Raw genomic sequence first — 13,237 nt, 5'->3', positions numbered from 1 at the left:
ACACACACACACACACACACACACACACACACACACACACACACACACACACACACACACACACACTGCTAGCTGAGGGCAGGATGACCTCATGATGACCCACCGTCTCCATCTCATGCTGACCTCTGTCACCCCTTGCCAAGTCTGTCAGCCCACCCCTGCCGCCAACACACACACACACACACACACACACACACGCACGCACGCACTCACACACACACACACACGCACACACACACACACACACACACACGCGCACACACACACACACACACACACACACACACACACACGCACATGCACGCGCACACGCACGCACACACACACGCAGGCACGCACGCATGCACGCAGCTTTGGTTTAAAACATTCTAGTTCATGGATTCCTCTTGACTTTCTTGTCACTGGAAAGAATGGAAGACATTCTCACAGTCCAGTAACTTCATGAACATAACATTAAGCAGTTATACATCCCTGTTAACCACCCCGAAACATTTCAACATTCATTGGAAAATAGCCAGCTTCTGTTTTTATTTAGAATAGGATAGCACGAGGGCATATAGATAAGTGTTGTCACTATCCTATCTGACCAAACAGAAGCCGGCTCCATTCATCTCAATGCGGCGGGGGTTCACGGGGTATAGAGTGGCTGGATGGTAACCGCCCCCCCCCCCCCCCCATCTGAGAATGTTTGTGCCAGGGACCGCCGTACAAGATTTGTGTTGTTATAAATGTTTAAGAAAATCACACCCGTGTGAACTGAGGGGTGCAACTCCCCTCTCTCTCTCTCATTAGCAGGCAACAGTGCAGCACTGTCTCTCTCTCTCTCTCTGTTTCTGGCACAACAGCGCCCCTACTGGTACTCATAGTCATACTGGTGCTCATTAACGTCACATAGGTGAACACGGACATTGCTGTTCCTTAATGGACTCAGAAAACAGGCGGTCTACACAAGCTTGTACAGTTTCAACTGATGGCGATGCTACATTAGCACATTTAGCTGCAGGGGGGAGCCCCTATACAACCCCCTCAAGGACCACTGATGCAACGGTTGAAATACACCGCTAGAGCCGCACAAATAAGGGGGTCCGCGGGCTGATGAATGTCCATGTGGGGGTCCTTGACATGAAAGCGTTTGAGGACCACTGGCTGCCATAGTGACATGCACCGTAAAGAATGGGGACGCCAGGGTTAAAAGTGGTTAATGCTTCCCCATGCGAGGCAGATGGAGGTGTGTGTGTGTGTGTGTGTGTGTGTGTGTGTGTGTGTGTGTGTGTGCACAGTGCAAACAGACCCTTGTACCGGGGGACGCTAACCTGGAGCGCTCAACAGTGCACGCACGCACGCACGCACACACACTCACACACACAACACACACACACACAGAGAAAAAGAGAAGAAATTGGGCTAATGTCAGTTTCACTCGCTAAATTGCTTTTTGATAAGGGAATATCTGAAGATAAGTGTTGTCACTATCGTATCTAAAAAAGAAAGAAAAAGAAAAACGGAAGCCAACTGGATAAATCTATGTTGTAATCTAATGGGAGACAGAGGGGAGTAGTGTCACTCACACTACTACTTGTCTACAGTCTACACACCCAGTCAAATCCTCAGTGGTTATTTAACTCCGATAGCGTATACAAAATGGTCCATTTGGCTACGCTATCGGTGTTACCAAGGGATATGCTACTGAAGATGTGACTGTGTACTGTCCTGTGTACTGTCCTATTGGTGTTACCAAGGGATATGCTACTGAAGATGTGACTGTGTACTGTCCTGTGTACTGTCCTATATGTTACCAAGGGATATGCTACTGAAGATGTGACTGTGTACTGTCCTGTGTACTGTCCTATTGGTGTTACCAAGGGATATGCTACTGAAGATGTGACTGTGTACTGTCCTGTGTACTGTCCTGCAGCCAAGAGTTTGGGTTAAAAAGTTAAGAGCACAAGGAAGTCAGGGCACACGATTACCTCATCCATTTGATAACATTCGTGCAAATGACTATCAGGATTATTTTTGGATTTGTTGACATATTGAGGATATACTGATAGCCCTTGACTGTTACCTAGAACCAACATGATCTGGTTTACTACAGACATGTGCACCTTAAGGAAAGAAAGACATTCTTCTCATTCTGTGTACCTTAGGGAAAGTCAGGATGCAAAAGAGGCACCAACTTTTTAAATGTAGAAAACTAGACAGAAAAATAAGTCTTAATAATAGCCACCTGCACAGAGAAAGACTGTTTCACTCATTCACAGTAAATGACTGACCAAGGATAACAGTAAACTTGATTTGAGATTTAATAAATAATGATTAAGTAACAGTACCATTTACGTCATTAGTTGCAAATAACATCGAATCAAGTTGAAATAATCACGGGAATGCTTTTTTTTTTAACTCATAACTGCAGCGTGAAATGACACCAAATATTCAAAGATGTTGGATGAAATTGATCCGATTACATTTGAAATTATACTTTGGTCCCCACACAGGGGGGTCACCAACATGTCATACACGGAGTGTGTTCGCGGCAAAGACTTGGTCTTGTCCGTGACACATTATAGATTTTCTGTTTTATACACGCCATTATAATGTTCTTATTTTGATAAGACCCTTACCGAGCCTCCAGGTTTGCTTCAGAATATGCACGACAATTATTTATTATGATTTATGAAACTATAGCATATTTAGGAGTCCAGCTATATTACTAGTGGTTCTCAAACATTTTATTTGCAAGGACCCCCTTAACTCTGAGAGTGTTCAAATGGAACACTCTCAGAGTTACAGACCAGTTATTCTGGCCTATCTATTTTATGTTTAATATTATTGTCCACTCATTTTGTACGTCCGTGGCAACTATATGTTGACAGAAATGTGTCCACCACAAGCCAACCTCACATGAATATATCTGCACATACTGTACGTCCACACAGCATCCTATAGGAGGGAGACGCGCTCAGGGAGCAGTTAGAAAGGGGTTACAACACAATCAGTGCCGGAAGTGCTTCAAAATAGGAGCTCTGGGTGGCCGGGGTTGTCTCAGCGCTTTTACTCTGAAAGCCATGACCCGGAAACAATCTACTAAAAAAAAGTTGACTTTACATCGCTAGCTTACATTGCGATCATTTTAATTTATACGATATATGATCCAAAAAGCGTTCATATTTTGCGGGAGAGGCGGATGAGGAGCAGAAATGAAGCTCCAGCACATCGATCCGTTCATCACCACGGAGAGCGCCCTGGATTAGGAGATACGAGTCATTCTTTCCGCCGCGCTAACATGTAAGTCAACGGTAAGCCAATATGAGCCCAGAGCGTAGCATACGGCAGCCGAAAGGCGAACGGGCCAAAAAAAAAAAGGAAAAATTCTGAATAGTCTTATCTGGCCCCGTATCATTGAGGATGCCCTATAAGACGTCTACAGACGTCTTTAGTACGCGTCGGTGGAGGTCCTTATGACGCTTCTAGACGTCCTATGTACAGATTGTGTTTTAAGTGCCTTGCTCAGTTTGACACTTCGACACGTTGCCCAGGGCTGGAATCGAACCTGGGACCTTTTTTTCCTTCTGTAAACCATTCAGCTATATACTGTATTATAATGTCATCTATAGGGCTAGGGGCGGGCAACGTTGACGATGGAGAGGGCCACTATATTTCCACTCTCACTCCAGAGGGGCCACGTTGCATATTGATGTTCTTTCTTTTTTTAATTTATAATATTTTTTTAATTTGGAAAAAGCAGTACAGTAAAGACAGCATTTCTCTTAGAAGTGCAATTCCCAGGATATTCCCTCCCTCCCCCCTCATCCCCCTCAAAGTGACTCCATCTCCAATGTCTCTGTATAATCCTCGCTTTCTTCAGATGGACTACATATGGCAGCAAGTCAACACAAGTCAACAGGGGCAACATCGCTTCAGAGTGTACATTTCAGAACAAAATGTCTTTTCAAATGCCTTCAATTATAGTTATGTTAACTTTGTGAAACAGGTACAAATACGTTGGACATCAAAAAGACAATAACCTTTTCATACTATAGTCATTAAACACTACTCATTTAGACTGACATAATTAAAGCGGGGTCATGTTTGGAATTGTAACAGCTGAAATCAATATCATATCAGTATTCTGATATGAACCTAGCTGAGGGCCACATTAACTCATTTTGGGCGGGAACCCCTTTTGGTGTTTTAAACATTATGTTGTAATTTAGCTATTGAAAAATAGCAGATCTACAAGCTCATGACCTATACAAGCTCACAAGCTTGTAGGTCTGCTATTTTTGAAAAATCGTGAAAATGTGCCTCAAATCAGTTTGAATATATATTATTACAGTGAACATTTTAACTCAAATCTTTGCTTCTGTAGTTTTTGGGGTCCTTGACATGAAATATTGAGCACCACTGATACAGAAACATAAGGGTTTTCAGAGAACTGTCAGGACATTGTTAATTCCAGGTTAAGTGAAGGTGTTGCCCCATGTATGATCTAGTAGAGGATTCCCAATCCTCCTAACCTGTCAAATATAACAGATGCGTTTGTCCCAGCAGTCTCTTTCCTGCTCCCTGCAGACAACGTCTGGATGGGATGCGAGACAAAGGCCTGAACGACCATGAACCATGCAGCTGGTATCTCAGCTATTTCACTTTCTTTTCCAACGTGACACATAATTACATTTCTATGTTGTCAGGCATGCGGTTCAACTCTTGATATTTTAATCAAATAAAGCAGTGTCTACATTGTAACTTGTAAGACCTTTTTTTTATGTAGCTAATAGCTAAAAAATAATACCATTCTTCTGTTTGTAGTGACTTTCTGTATCCAATGTGTAACTTGCGTGGATCCATTTGTACACTCTCCCAGGTTATTTGACTCATGTGTTCTTCCAAGCCTATCCCATTATAGTGGAGTGGGGCCGAGCTCTATAGAGCGTCGCAGTCCCGCCCCCTTTCATGACGACGCCAGGCCCAGGAAATGATTCCCAATGCATTTTTCCCCATAGACATTTCAAAAGGTATTTATTTAAAGACGGTTACGCCGCGGACAAAGCCAACTCGAGTCGTGACAACTCATGACAACAAACACAATATTTTGGACCAAACAAATAATTACAAAGAAGAAAAACAACAAAAAGTGTTGTAACCTGCCGTTTTGTTCTTCTTTCTAATTATTTGTTCGGCCCAATTTTCTTTGTTTGTCGTCATGATTTGTCACGACAAGAGTTGGCTTTGTCCGCGGCGTAGTTGGCTTTGTCCGCGGCGTAAACGTCTTTAAATAAATACTTTTTGAAATGTCTATGAGGAAAATGAACGGATAATCATTTCCTGGGCCATGGTAGGTGGCGGGACTGCGACGTTCTATAGCAGAGGTTTTCAACCAGTGGTCCTTGAGGGGGTTCCAGCTAAATGATGGAGAGTTGGTAACTATAGGGATGCACTGAAAGGGAAATTCTTGGCCGAAACCGAATACCGAATATAGAAAACGGTCGGCCGAAAACTGAATACCAAATATCCGAATATGATTAATATTATATATCTTTTTTCCTACCATTGCTAACCCTAACCCTAGTACCACAATACGGACATTACAATGCACAGACAAAAAACAAAATACAAACAAAAAACCAAAACAAACTAGTCCCTTCCTAACATTTTAGCCTAGTTTTTTATTTGTTGACGAAATTGTCAATATATTTAGTCTTGTAGTTTTAGTCACCATAGCTTAGTTTCCATTTAGTTTCCATTTAGTTTTCTGTAGTGAAAAAAGGTAGTCGACGAACACTTTTCGTCTTAGTTTTAGTCGACGAAATCAACACGACATGAAAAGGGTTGAAACCCCCCCCCTCCCCCACTCTCCACCCCCACCGGGCGGTGACCTCTACATCCCAGGGGTCAAATAAACTCTGTCGGCCAACACAACGATCCCCAGCAGAGAGCTGTCTCTGTGGTCATCATAGGGTTAAACTCATATAGGACCACCATTTTTGTTTTAATATTTTGACAAAATGTGTACAGATTAGATATATAATCCTCTGCTGTCCGGAAGGAAACCTTCATAACTCCAAAATGTTCACTTTTCAGGAAATGAAAAATATACGTTTTAAGGAAATGAATAAAACCTTGTGTTTTTTTTACACAACGATGCAATACTGCCTCATCAAAGTTGGTGTGACTGTAGATATTGTCAATTACTTGCATGAGGAGGAGAGAGGTGTTTTTTTTTTACTACTTTCCATTGGAACACAGGGTGTTCAACAGCACTGATTTATGGAATAAAATCAATTCCATAAAATGCATTGCTGTCCCTCCGGACAGCAATGCATTTTGGTGAATAGAAAAGGCAGTCAATCGAATCCTGCCCAAACCCAACCCAACGCGCAGCTCCTTCTGACCTGACCTGAGATCAGATTCTATAAGAATGTCTTATACATCCTGAGAGTTTTCTGAAAAAGCTTATGTTTCTGTCAGTCGTTCTTCGATTTCTCAAAAATAGCAGACCTACAAGCTTGTAGCGCGCCACTTGGTGGCACGCTATGAGCTTGTAGGTCTGCTGTTTTTCAATAGCTAAAGCATGACATGATGCTAACACCAAAAGGGGTTAATCTGTCCTTTCCACTAAAGCCTCATCTAAACACATATATTATATACACTGTTCGTCCGGACGGTGTTGCTCACTGGAAATCACTTATTGAGTATGTCCAATCTCCAATAGTTTGACTTCTACTCAGAGGCAAATATTGCACTTTTAACCCAACTACATTAAATTTGAAAACTATACTAGTTACTTTGATTATATTATTACAAAACATACATTAACCACTTCAGCCCTAAATATATATACACATCTCGGCCCATTTCAAAATAGCCGATCTACAAGCTCACAATGCAATCGCGATGCGGCACATTGTGAGCTCGTATAGATCGGCTATTGTCAATATAATTTGTAGACATTTGAAAACTTTAAATGGGAGACATTTCTGCGTTTACCGAGTACTTTTACACTTGGGGGTACTTTAAGTACATGTTGACGCCGATCCTTTTGTACTTTTTTCATCCTTGACATGAAAGTCTCCGAGAACCACTGACTGTCGTGATTTAGAAGACATTTGTGTAGGATCGTTCCCAAATGTATAAGTAAAACATTTGAGTAATTTCTTTTACACCACGCATCATGTCATGCTTTAGCTATTGAAAAACAGCAGATCTACAAGCTCATAGCGCGCCACCGAGTGGCGCGCTACGAGCTTGTAGGTCTGCTGTTTTTGAAAAGTCGAAGAACGACTGACACATAGAAACATAGCTTTTTCAGAAAACTGTCAGGATGTTTTCTGAGACATTTTCATAGAATCTGATCTCAGGTCAGAAGGAGTGGAGCTGTGCGTTGGGGTTGGGTTGGGGCAGGATTCGATTGACTGCCTTACATCACTGACCCCCCCCCCCCCCCCCCCCTAACCACCTCCTCCTCCCCCCCCTTCCCTCCTCCGTCACTCTGCTGTGTCCTGCTCTCTGTCCCCGGCAGAGAGGGGGCGGGCGGGCGAGAGGGGGGGGGGGGGGGGGGCTGCCGTCGTCTCCCCTGCTATGGAGACAGCCTATCAGGGGCCTCACGTCATCTGTCTCCGGGTCCCGACTGACAGGGCGACCTCAGGAGATTAACCAAAGCCACTATCAGGAAGGGATGCCTGCCCCTACCACCAGTGGATGCTCCTCTCTCTCTCTCTCTCTCTCTCTCTCTCTCTCTCTCTCTCTCTGGTGTAACACTGGGCTGGGAGAGTCAGAGCTTGTTTTTGGCGTCTGATCCTCGGATACAAAACGGTTTATCTTTGTGGGTCTGTTGACCTGCCACAACAAGGCCTTCTTTGGGGACAGACGCATATATATAAGACAATGATGGATAATCGAACGGTGTAGACACACAGTAGGGGGGGGGGGGGGGGGGAGTAAAGCCCCTTCCTCTACTACTACTACCCCCGCCTTAAAGCTGCGTAACAGTTTTCCAAACTGTGTTTCAACCCTTTTTCTTTCTTTTTTTTAAACCATAAACATACATTCGACCGGTCTCAACTGTATATACACTACACACCCAGGGCTGGTGGGGTTTGGGAAGGAATAGAATAACACAGCACGGAAAAGTAGCAGGTCTGCTATCAAGGGCACGGCAGAGCGCCACAGATGCTCCGTTCCCAGGACTTTTTTTTCCGAGACCTTCAAACGGAAAAGTTCTTGTGAAATTTCACTCTGTTGCATGGTTATCCCATTCTGACCTGAGATCAGATTCATACGAGGTTTCCACTGGACACACACACACTGGTCTGATGAACCCATTCTGACCTGAGATCAGATTCTAAAAATGTCAGTCGTTCTTCGATTTTTCAAAAATAGCAGACCTACAAGCTCGTAGCGCGCCTGTAGGTCTGCTATTTTTGAAAAAAACCATGTGTACGACAACTCTCTTGACTGGGTGGGGGGAGAGAAATGACAAAGTAAAAAACATTTCCATCGAATATGTTTTGCATTAGGAAATACTCAAAGCCAAGAGTCGAGCCCCGGCCCTCTTTGCATTGGTGCAGTCGCAGGGCACGCATCCTCCATAACGGCGAAACATAATAAAACGATTTGAATATCGAATGTGGAAGGAAAAAAAAACAACGTTTGGCCACCGCACTCTTCGTTCTAGTTCTAACCTCACTGTGTCTACATTTTGGACAAAGCCTCATAGTACACCACCACCACCACCACCAGGCACACATTTTGGACAAAGCCTCATAGTACACCACCACCACCACCACCACCAGGCACACATTTTGGAAGGCTAGCATGGCTCTCTTTTCCAGGTGGTGCGAGGCCGGCTGGCTCTCAAGCCCTCGTCGTGGAGCTCTTTGTCTGGAACACGGAGCTCTGGGATATTTGTGTATCGTGTATTGATTTGGGGTACAACCCTTAGCTGTAAAGGACAGATAAAGAAGTTACACATTAACTTTCTCTCTCCCTCTTTCTCTCCCTCTCTCTCTCTCTCCCTCTCTCTCTCTCTTCCTAGGGGTCATTCTGAGCTCTTTCACATAGCTAGAACCCAGTGCAAAAAAAAAAAGAAAAAAGCTTGCTTCTGTGATGGACTCTGGAATATTGATCTCTCTCCCTCTCCCTGTCTCCCTCCTCTCTCAACAAAAAGCTGTTGCAGTCAGTATTACCCCCTCTCTCTCTCTCTCTCTCTCTCTCTGAGCTTACATATACACAGCGAAATCCGGAAGCATTCATTTCTACTTAACAGTGTAAAGGACTATATCCGCGCGGCACGGCCGGGGGGGGGGGGGGGGGGGGGGGGTCCATTTTGCACACACTTTCAGATTTCAATAAAGGTCTCTGCAGCTTTCATACAGCGTTGTTGCAGGGACTGACTGAGTTGCAGCATTCCGGTCTACTCCCTCTTCAAGGTCAGCCGGCTGCCTGGTGGAGGCGAGCACCTGGGCCAGATGTAGCCTTGTTTTCTTCCCAACAACGTCTCTTTGTAAGCATTTTCTCTCCCCCCCCCCCACCCCCCCACCCCCCCCCCCCCCCACCCCAACAGAGAGATTGTTGTCTCGCTTTCTCACCGAAAAACACCAGCTTAATCAAGAAACTGAACCGAACGACATGCAGTGATTTCAGTCGAAGGCCAAGCATATTATTATTATTATATGCACAAGCTATTATTCCCGTCATACATCCCCCCCCCACATCGAAAATAGCAGATCTACAAGCTTCACGACAACACGTTGCAATGCACTAGATGATATGTGTTGGGCTCGTATGACGCAGTGTAAATCGAGGCATTTCACCACAGTTTGCTTAGCGTAAGCCGGAGGGTTGTTTAAGAGCTGCAAAGTGCCGCAGTTTGCACTCGTTGCTTAAGTAGGTATGTCTACGCCATTGTTCTCAGAGCATGTAGCAGTGGGAAGCTAATCACACCCTAATAGAGATAGAGCACAGTGTGTGTGTGTGTGTGTGTGTGTGTGTGTGTGTGTGTGTGTGTGTGTGCTTGGCACTAATCCCATCATCATCATTTCTTTGTAGAATTTACTAGATGCTGTAAAAGCAACAAACTAATAATGTAATAATGATTTGTCAGGTATATTTAAAAGAGCTCAACTAAAAACCTGATTTAAATAATTGTAATACAATCTCATGTTTATTGCATTTGATAAGTCACACTTGCCTCAGATATTCTAATGCTTGCCACTATACAGATGTTGCCCCAGTATGTACATTTTAACAGCAATATTTATGGATTTAATAAAGTCACAGGGCAACAAAAAGAAATGACAGCGTGACGGCATTTACAGCCTTTCATTCTCAGAAATCCTTTTAAATCCTCGCCATCAAAAGCAATTGACAGTTTACTGCTTCAGGCAAAGGTTACACCTCTGCCGTTTTATAGAATTATTAAGTAAGCAATTATGATAACCCACTGTTTTAAAGATAATAGGATGATAACGCTCCGCTTCAAACTCACTGCAGTTTGCCCTTGTAACGCTCGCTCTCCCCGAACCAAAAATAAATCTATATCCTCTGTTCTTGGCGCTGAGCTCTACTTGTCAGTCAACTCTTTGTGGTTATTTCTGCCATGCAAATGATGTATATACCGAATGCACGGCATAAATACCAAACAGCAATAATAAAGAAAAACATCACCGCCATATTGCAATGACCCGGGCTCGGCTCGGCTGGCTGGCTGGCTGGTGGCATTTTATCAAAGCTCATAAAGCCTGAATGACTATATATTGATAAAGGTTGTTTAAAGTGTCATTGGAATGATAACATTTGCACTGTAAAATGCGAGCTCGCATGGCTCCGGCCCTCCCAGCCCCAATCACAGCGGGGTTGATAAGGACGGAGCCTATACCACAATCCCCATGCTTCTTGCATCAATAAGGTCAAAGGCCGCGGAGCGTCGAGTGGTGGAGGGGGGATATTGCCGAGCATGGGGGAGCCGGTTCTTCTAAGAATGTCTTATACATCCTGAGAGTTTTCTGAAAAAGCCATGTTTCTATGTCAGTCGTTCTTCGATTTTTCAAAAATAGCAGACCTACAAGCTCGTAGCGCGCCACTCGGTGGTGCGCTATGAGCTTGTAGATCTGCTATTTTTCAATAGCTAAAGCATGACATCAATGGAACCCCATTCAGGAGTGGACTATACTGAGACCAGATTCTACACAATGTCTTCAAAACTATAGTCTTCTGAATAACCCTCATGTATATCATATATATATATATCAGTGGTTTTAAAACTATTTCATGTCAAGGACCCCCAACGATTATATACAGTAATTGGCCCCGCCATCTGAAAATATGAGTTCACGTGTGCTGAAGTTTCATTCAATTAAACCCCATTTTAGGACAGAGACTGGATTGCATACAAAATGTCTTCAAAATCATGACAGTTTTCTGAAACACCTCATGTTTCTATATCAGTGGTTTTCAAACTATTTCATATATATCAAATATGTTGTTCCAGGGACCCCCCCCCCCACCCAGAAGCAAATATATGAGTTAAAAATGTTCACTCTGAAATATTATTATATTAAAAAATCTGCGCCACATTTTCACGATTGTTCAAAGTGCCGTTGAGCTTGTATGTCTGATATGTTTCAATAGCTAAAGTATAACATAATGCTTAAAACGCCAAAAGGGGTTCCCGACGTCCTGAATGGGCTAAAAATGATTAATTTTAAATGAATTGTGTGGCTTTATTAAAAAATAAATAAAAATTAAATAAATAAAAATAAATGGACGCTAAATATTAACTGTAAGCAATGAACAATGTTTGGCCAAGGAATACAATGGGATTAATTTGTCTTTATATGGACTATTAATAATAATAATAATAATGTCAGTACTTGGCCTATTGGATGTTATACAGCAAACATACCCTTTGACTGTGACTGTTCACAACCGAGGGAATTCACTGAAATTCAACTGGAAAATATTGCATCGTTGTGTCGAAGCGTTTTTTTGTGTGCATTTTTTTTGTTTTTTTTGTAGTTATATGGGTCACTGTTTTATATCTATTTTTGTATTTGTTTGTGTATTATCTTTGTTATTTGTGCCCTTTGGTTTATTTGGACGAGATTTGAACGCAATTATATTAATATCTGCGTCTGGCGTGACGTCGTCTCGATGTCCTCCTGCGCGTAAAAGATAACTTTAATAAAAATAGAAGATACATTTAAAAACAACAAAACAAAACCGCCAATATCGTAGTGATAAGCAACGCTTAACTGTTCCCATTGTCGTATTAGAGCCTAATCTGGGATAGTGAGGAGGAGGAGAAACCACTGGTGGAAAAGTGACTAAGTACATTTTACTCAAGAAGGCTATACTGTGCTTAAGTACATTTTCGAGGTATTTGTACTTTTCAGTACTTTTACGTCTGCTCCACTACATTTCAGAGACAAATATTGTACTTTTACTCCACTATACAGTTTTCTGAAAACTTTAGTTACTAGTTACTTTGTAGATTTTGATTAAACAGACAGATTATTCCCCTTTAAGTACATTTTGATGCCAATACCTTTTACCTGTACTTTTACTCAAGTCCATTTTGAAGTATTTCTCCATTGCAATATTGATACTTTTACTTAAGTAAAACACGCGAGTATACTTTTTCCACCACTGGGAGGAACTTACATCCATATACAGGTCCAACATTCCCCTTTTTTCTTTTTTTTTGGTTGGGCGTCTAGGCAGGGAACGCCGAGTCATTTGTGTTCCTTGTTCGCTTCCCTCGACACGTATACAAACAAATGACACCCACCACCATCACTGGAGGAGACGGAGAGGAAGGGAAGGGAAGGGACGGGCTTGACACTTTGCCCTGATCAATATCAATAAAGCAATCAGCGTGTCAGGGACCTATATGTATGTTTGGAGGAGGGACCTTGTGCTATAGAATATAGCTTACTTTATGGCTTTACTGTGGAGGTGGGGCACAGGTTGCACGCACGCCCGCCTGCACGCCCGCCCGCACGCACGCCCGCACGCCCGCACGCACGCACGCACGCACGCAGGCGTCAGATGTGCTCTCTTTTCTTTAAGTCTAATTCAGTGGTTCTCAAAACATATACATTTTAGGAACCATCCAGGGTCCATTTGGTACCATTTGTATACTCTCAGAGTTACAGACCTGTAAGGGTCCATTTGGTACCATTTGTATACTCTCAGAGTTACAGACCTGTAAGGGTCCATTTGGTACCATTTGTATACT

The sequence above is a fragment of the Protomyctophum parallelum genome (assembly GCF_964188405.1).
Source record: "Protomyctophum parallelum genome assembly, chromosome: 14".
Lineage (NCBI taxonomy): Eukaryota > Metazoa > Chordata > Actinopteri > Myctophiformes > Myctophidae > Protomyctophum > Protomyctophum parallelum.
This window is presented reverse-complemented; position numbering follows the sequence as displayed.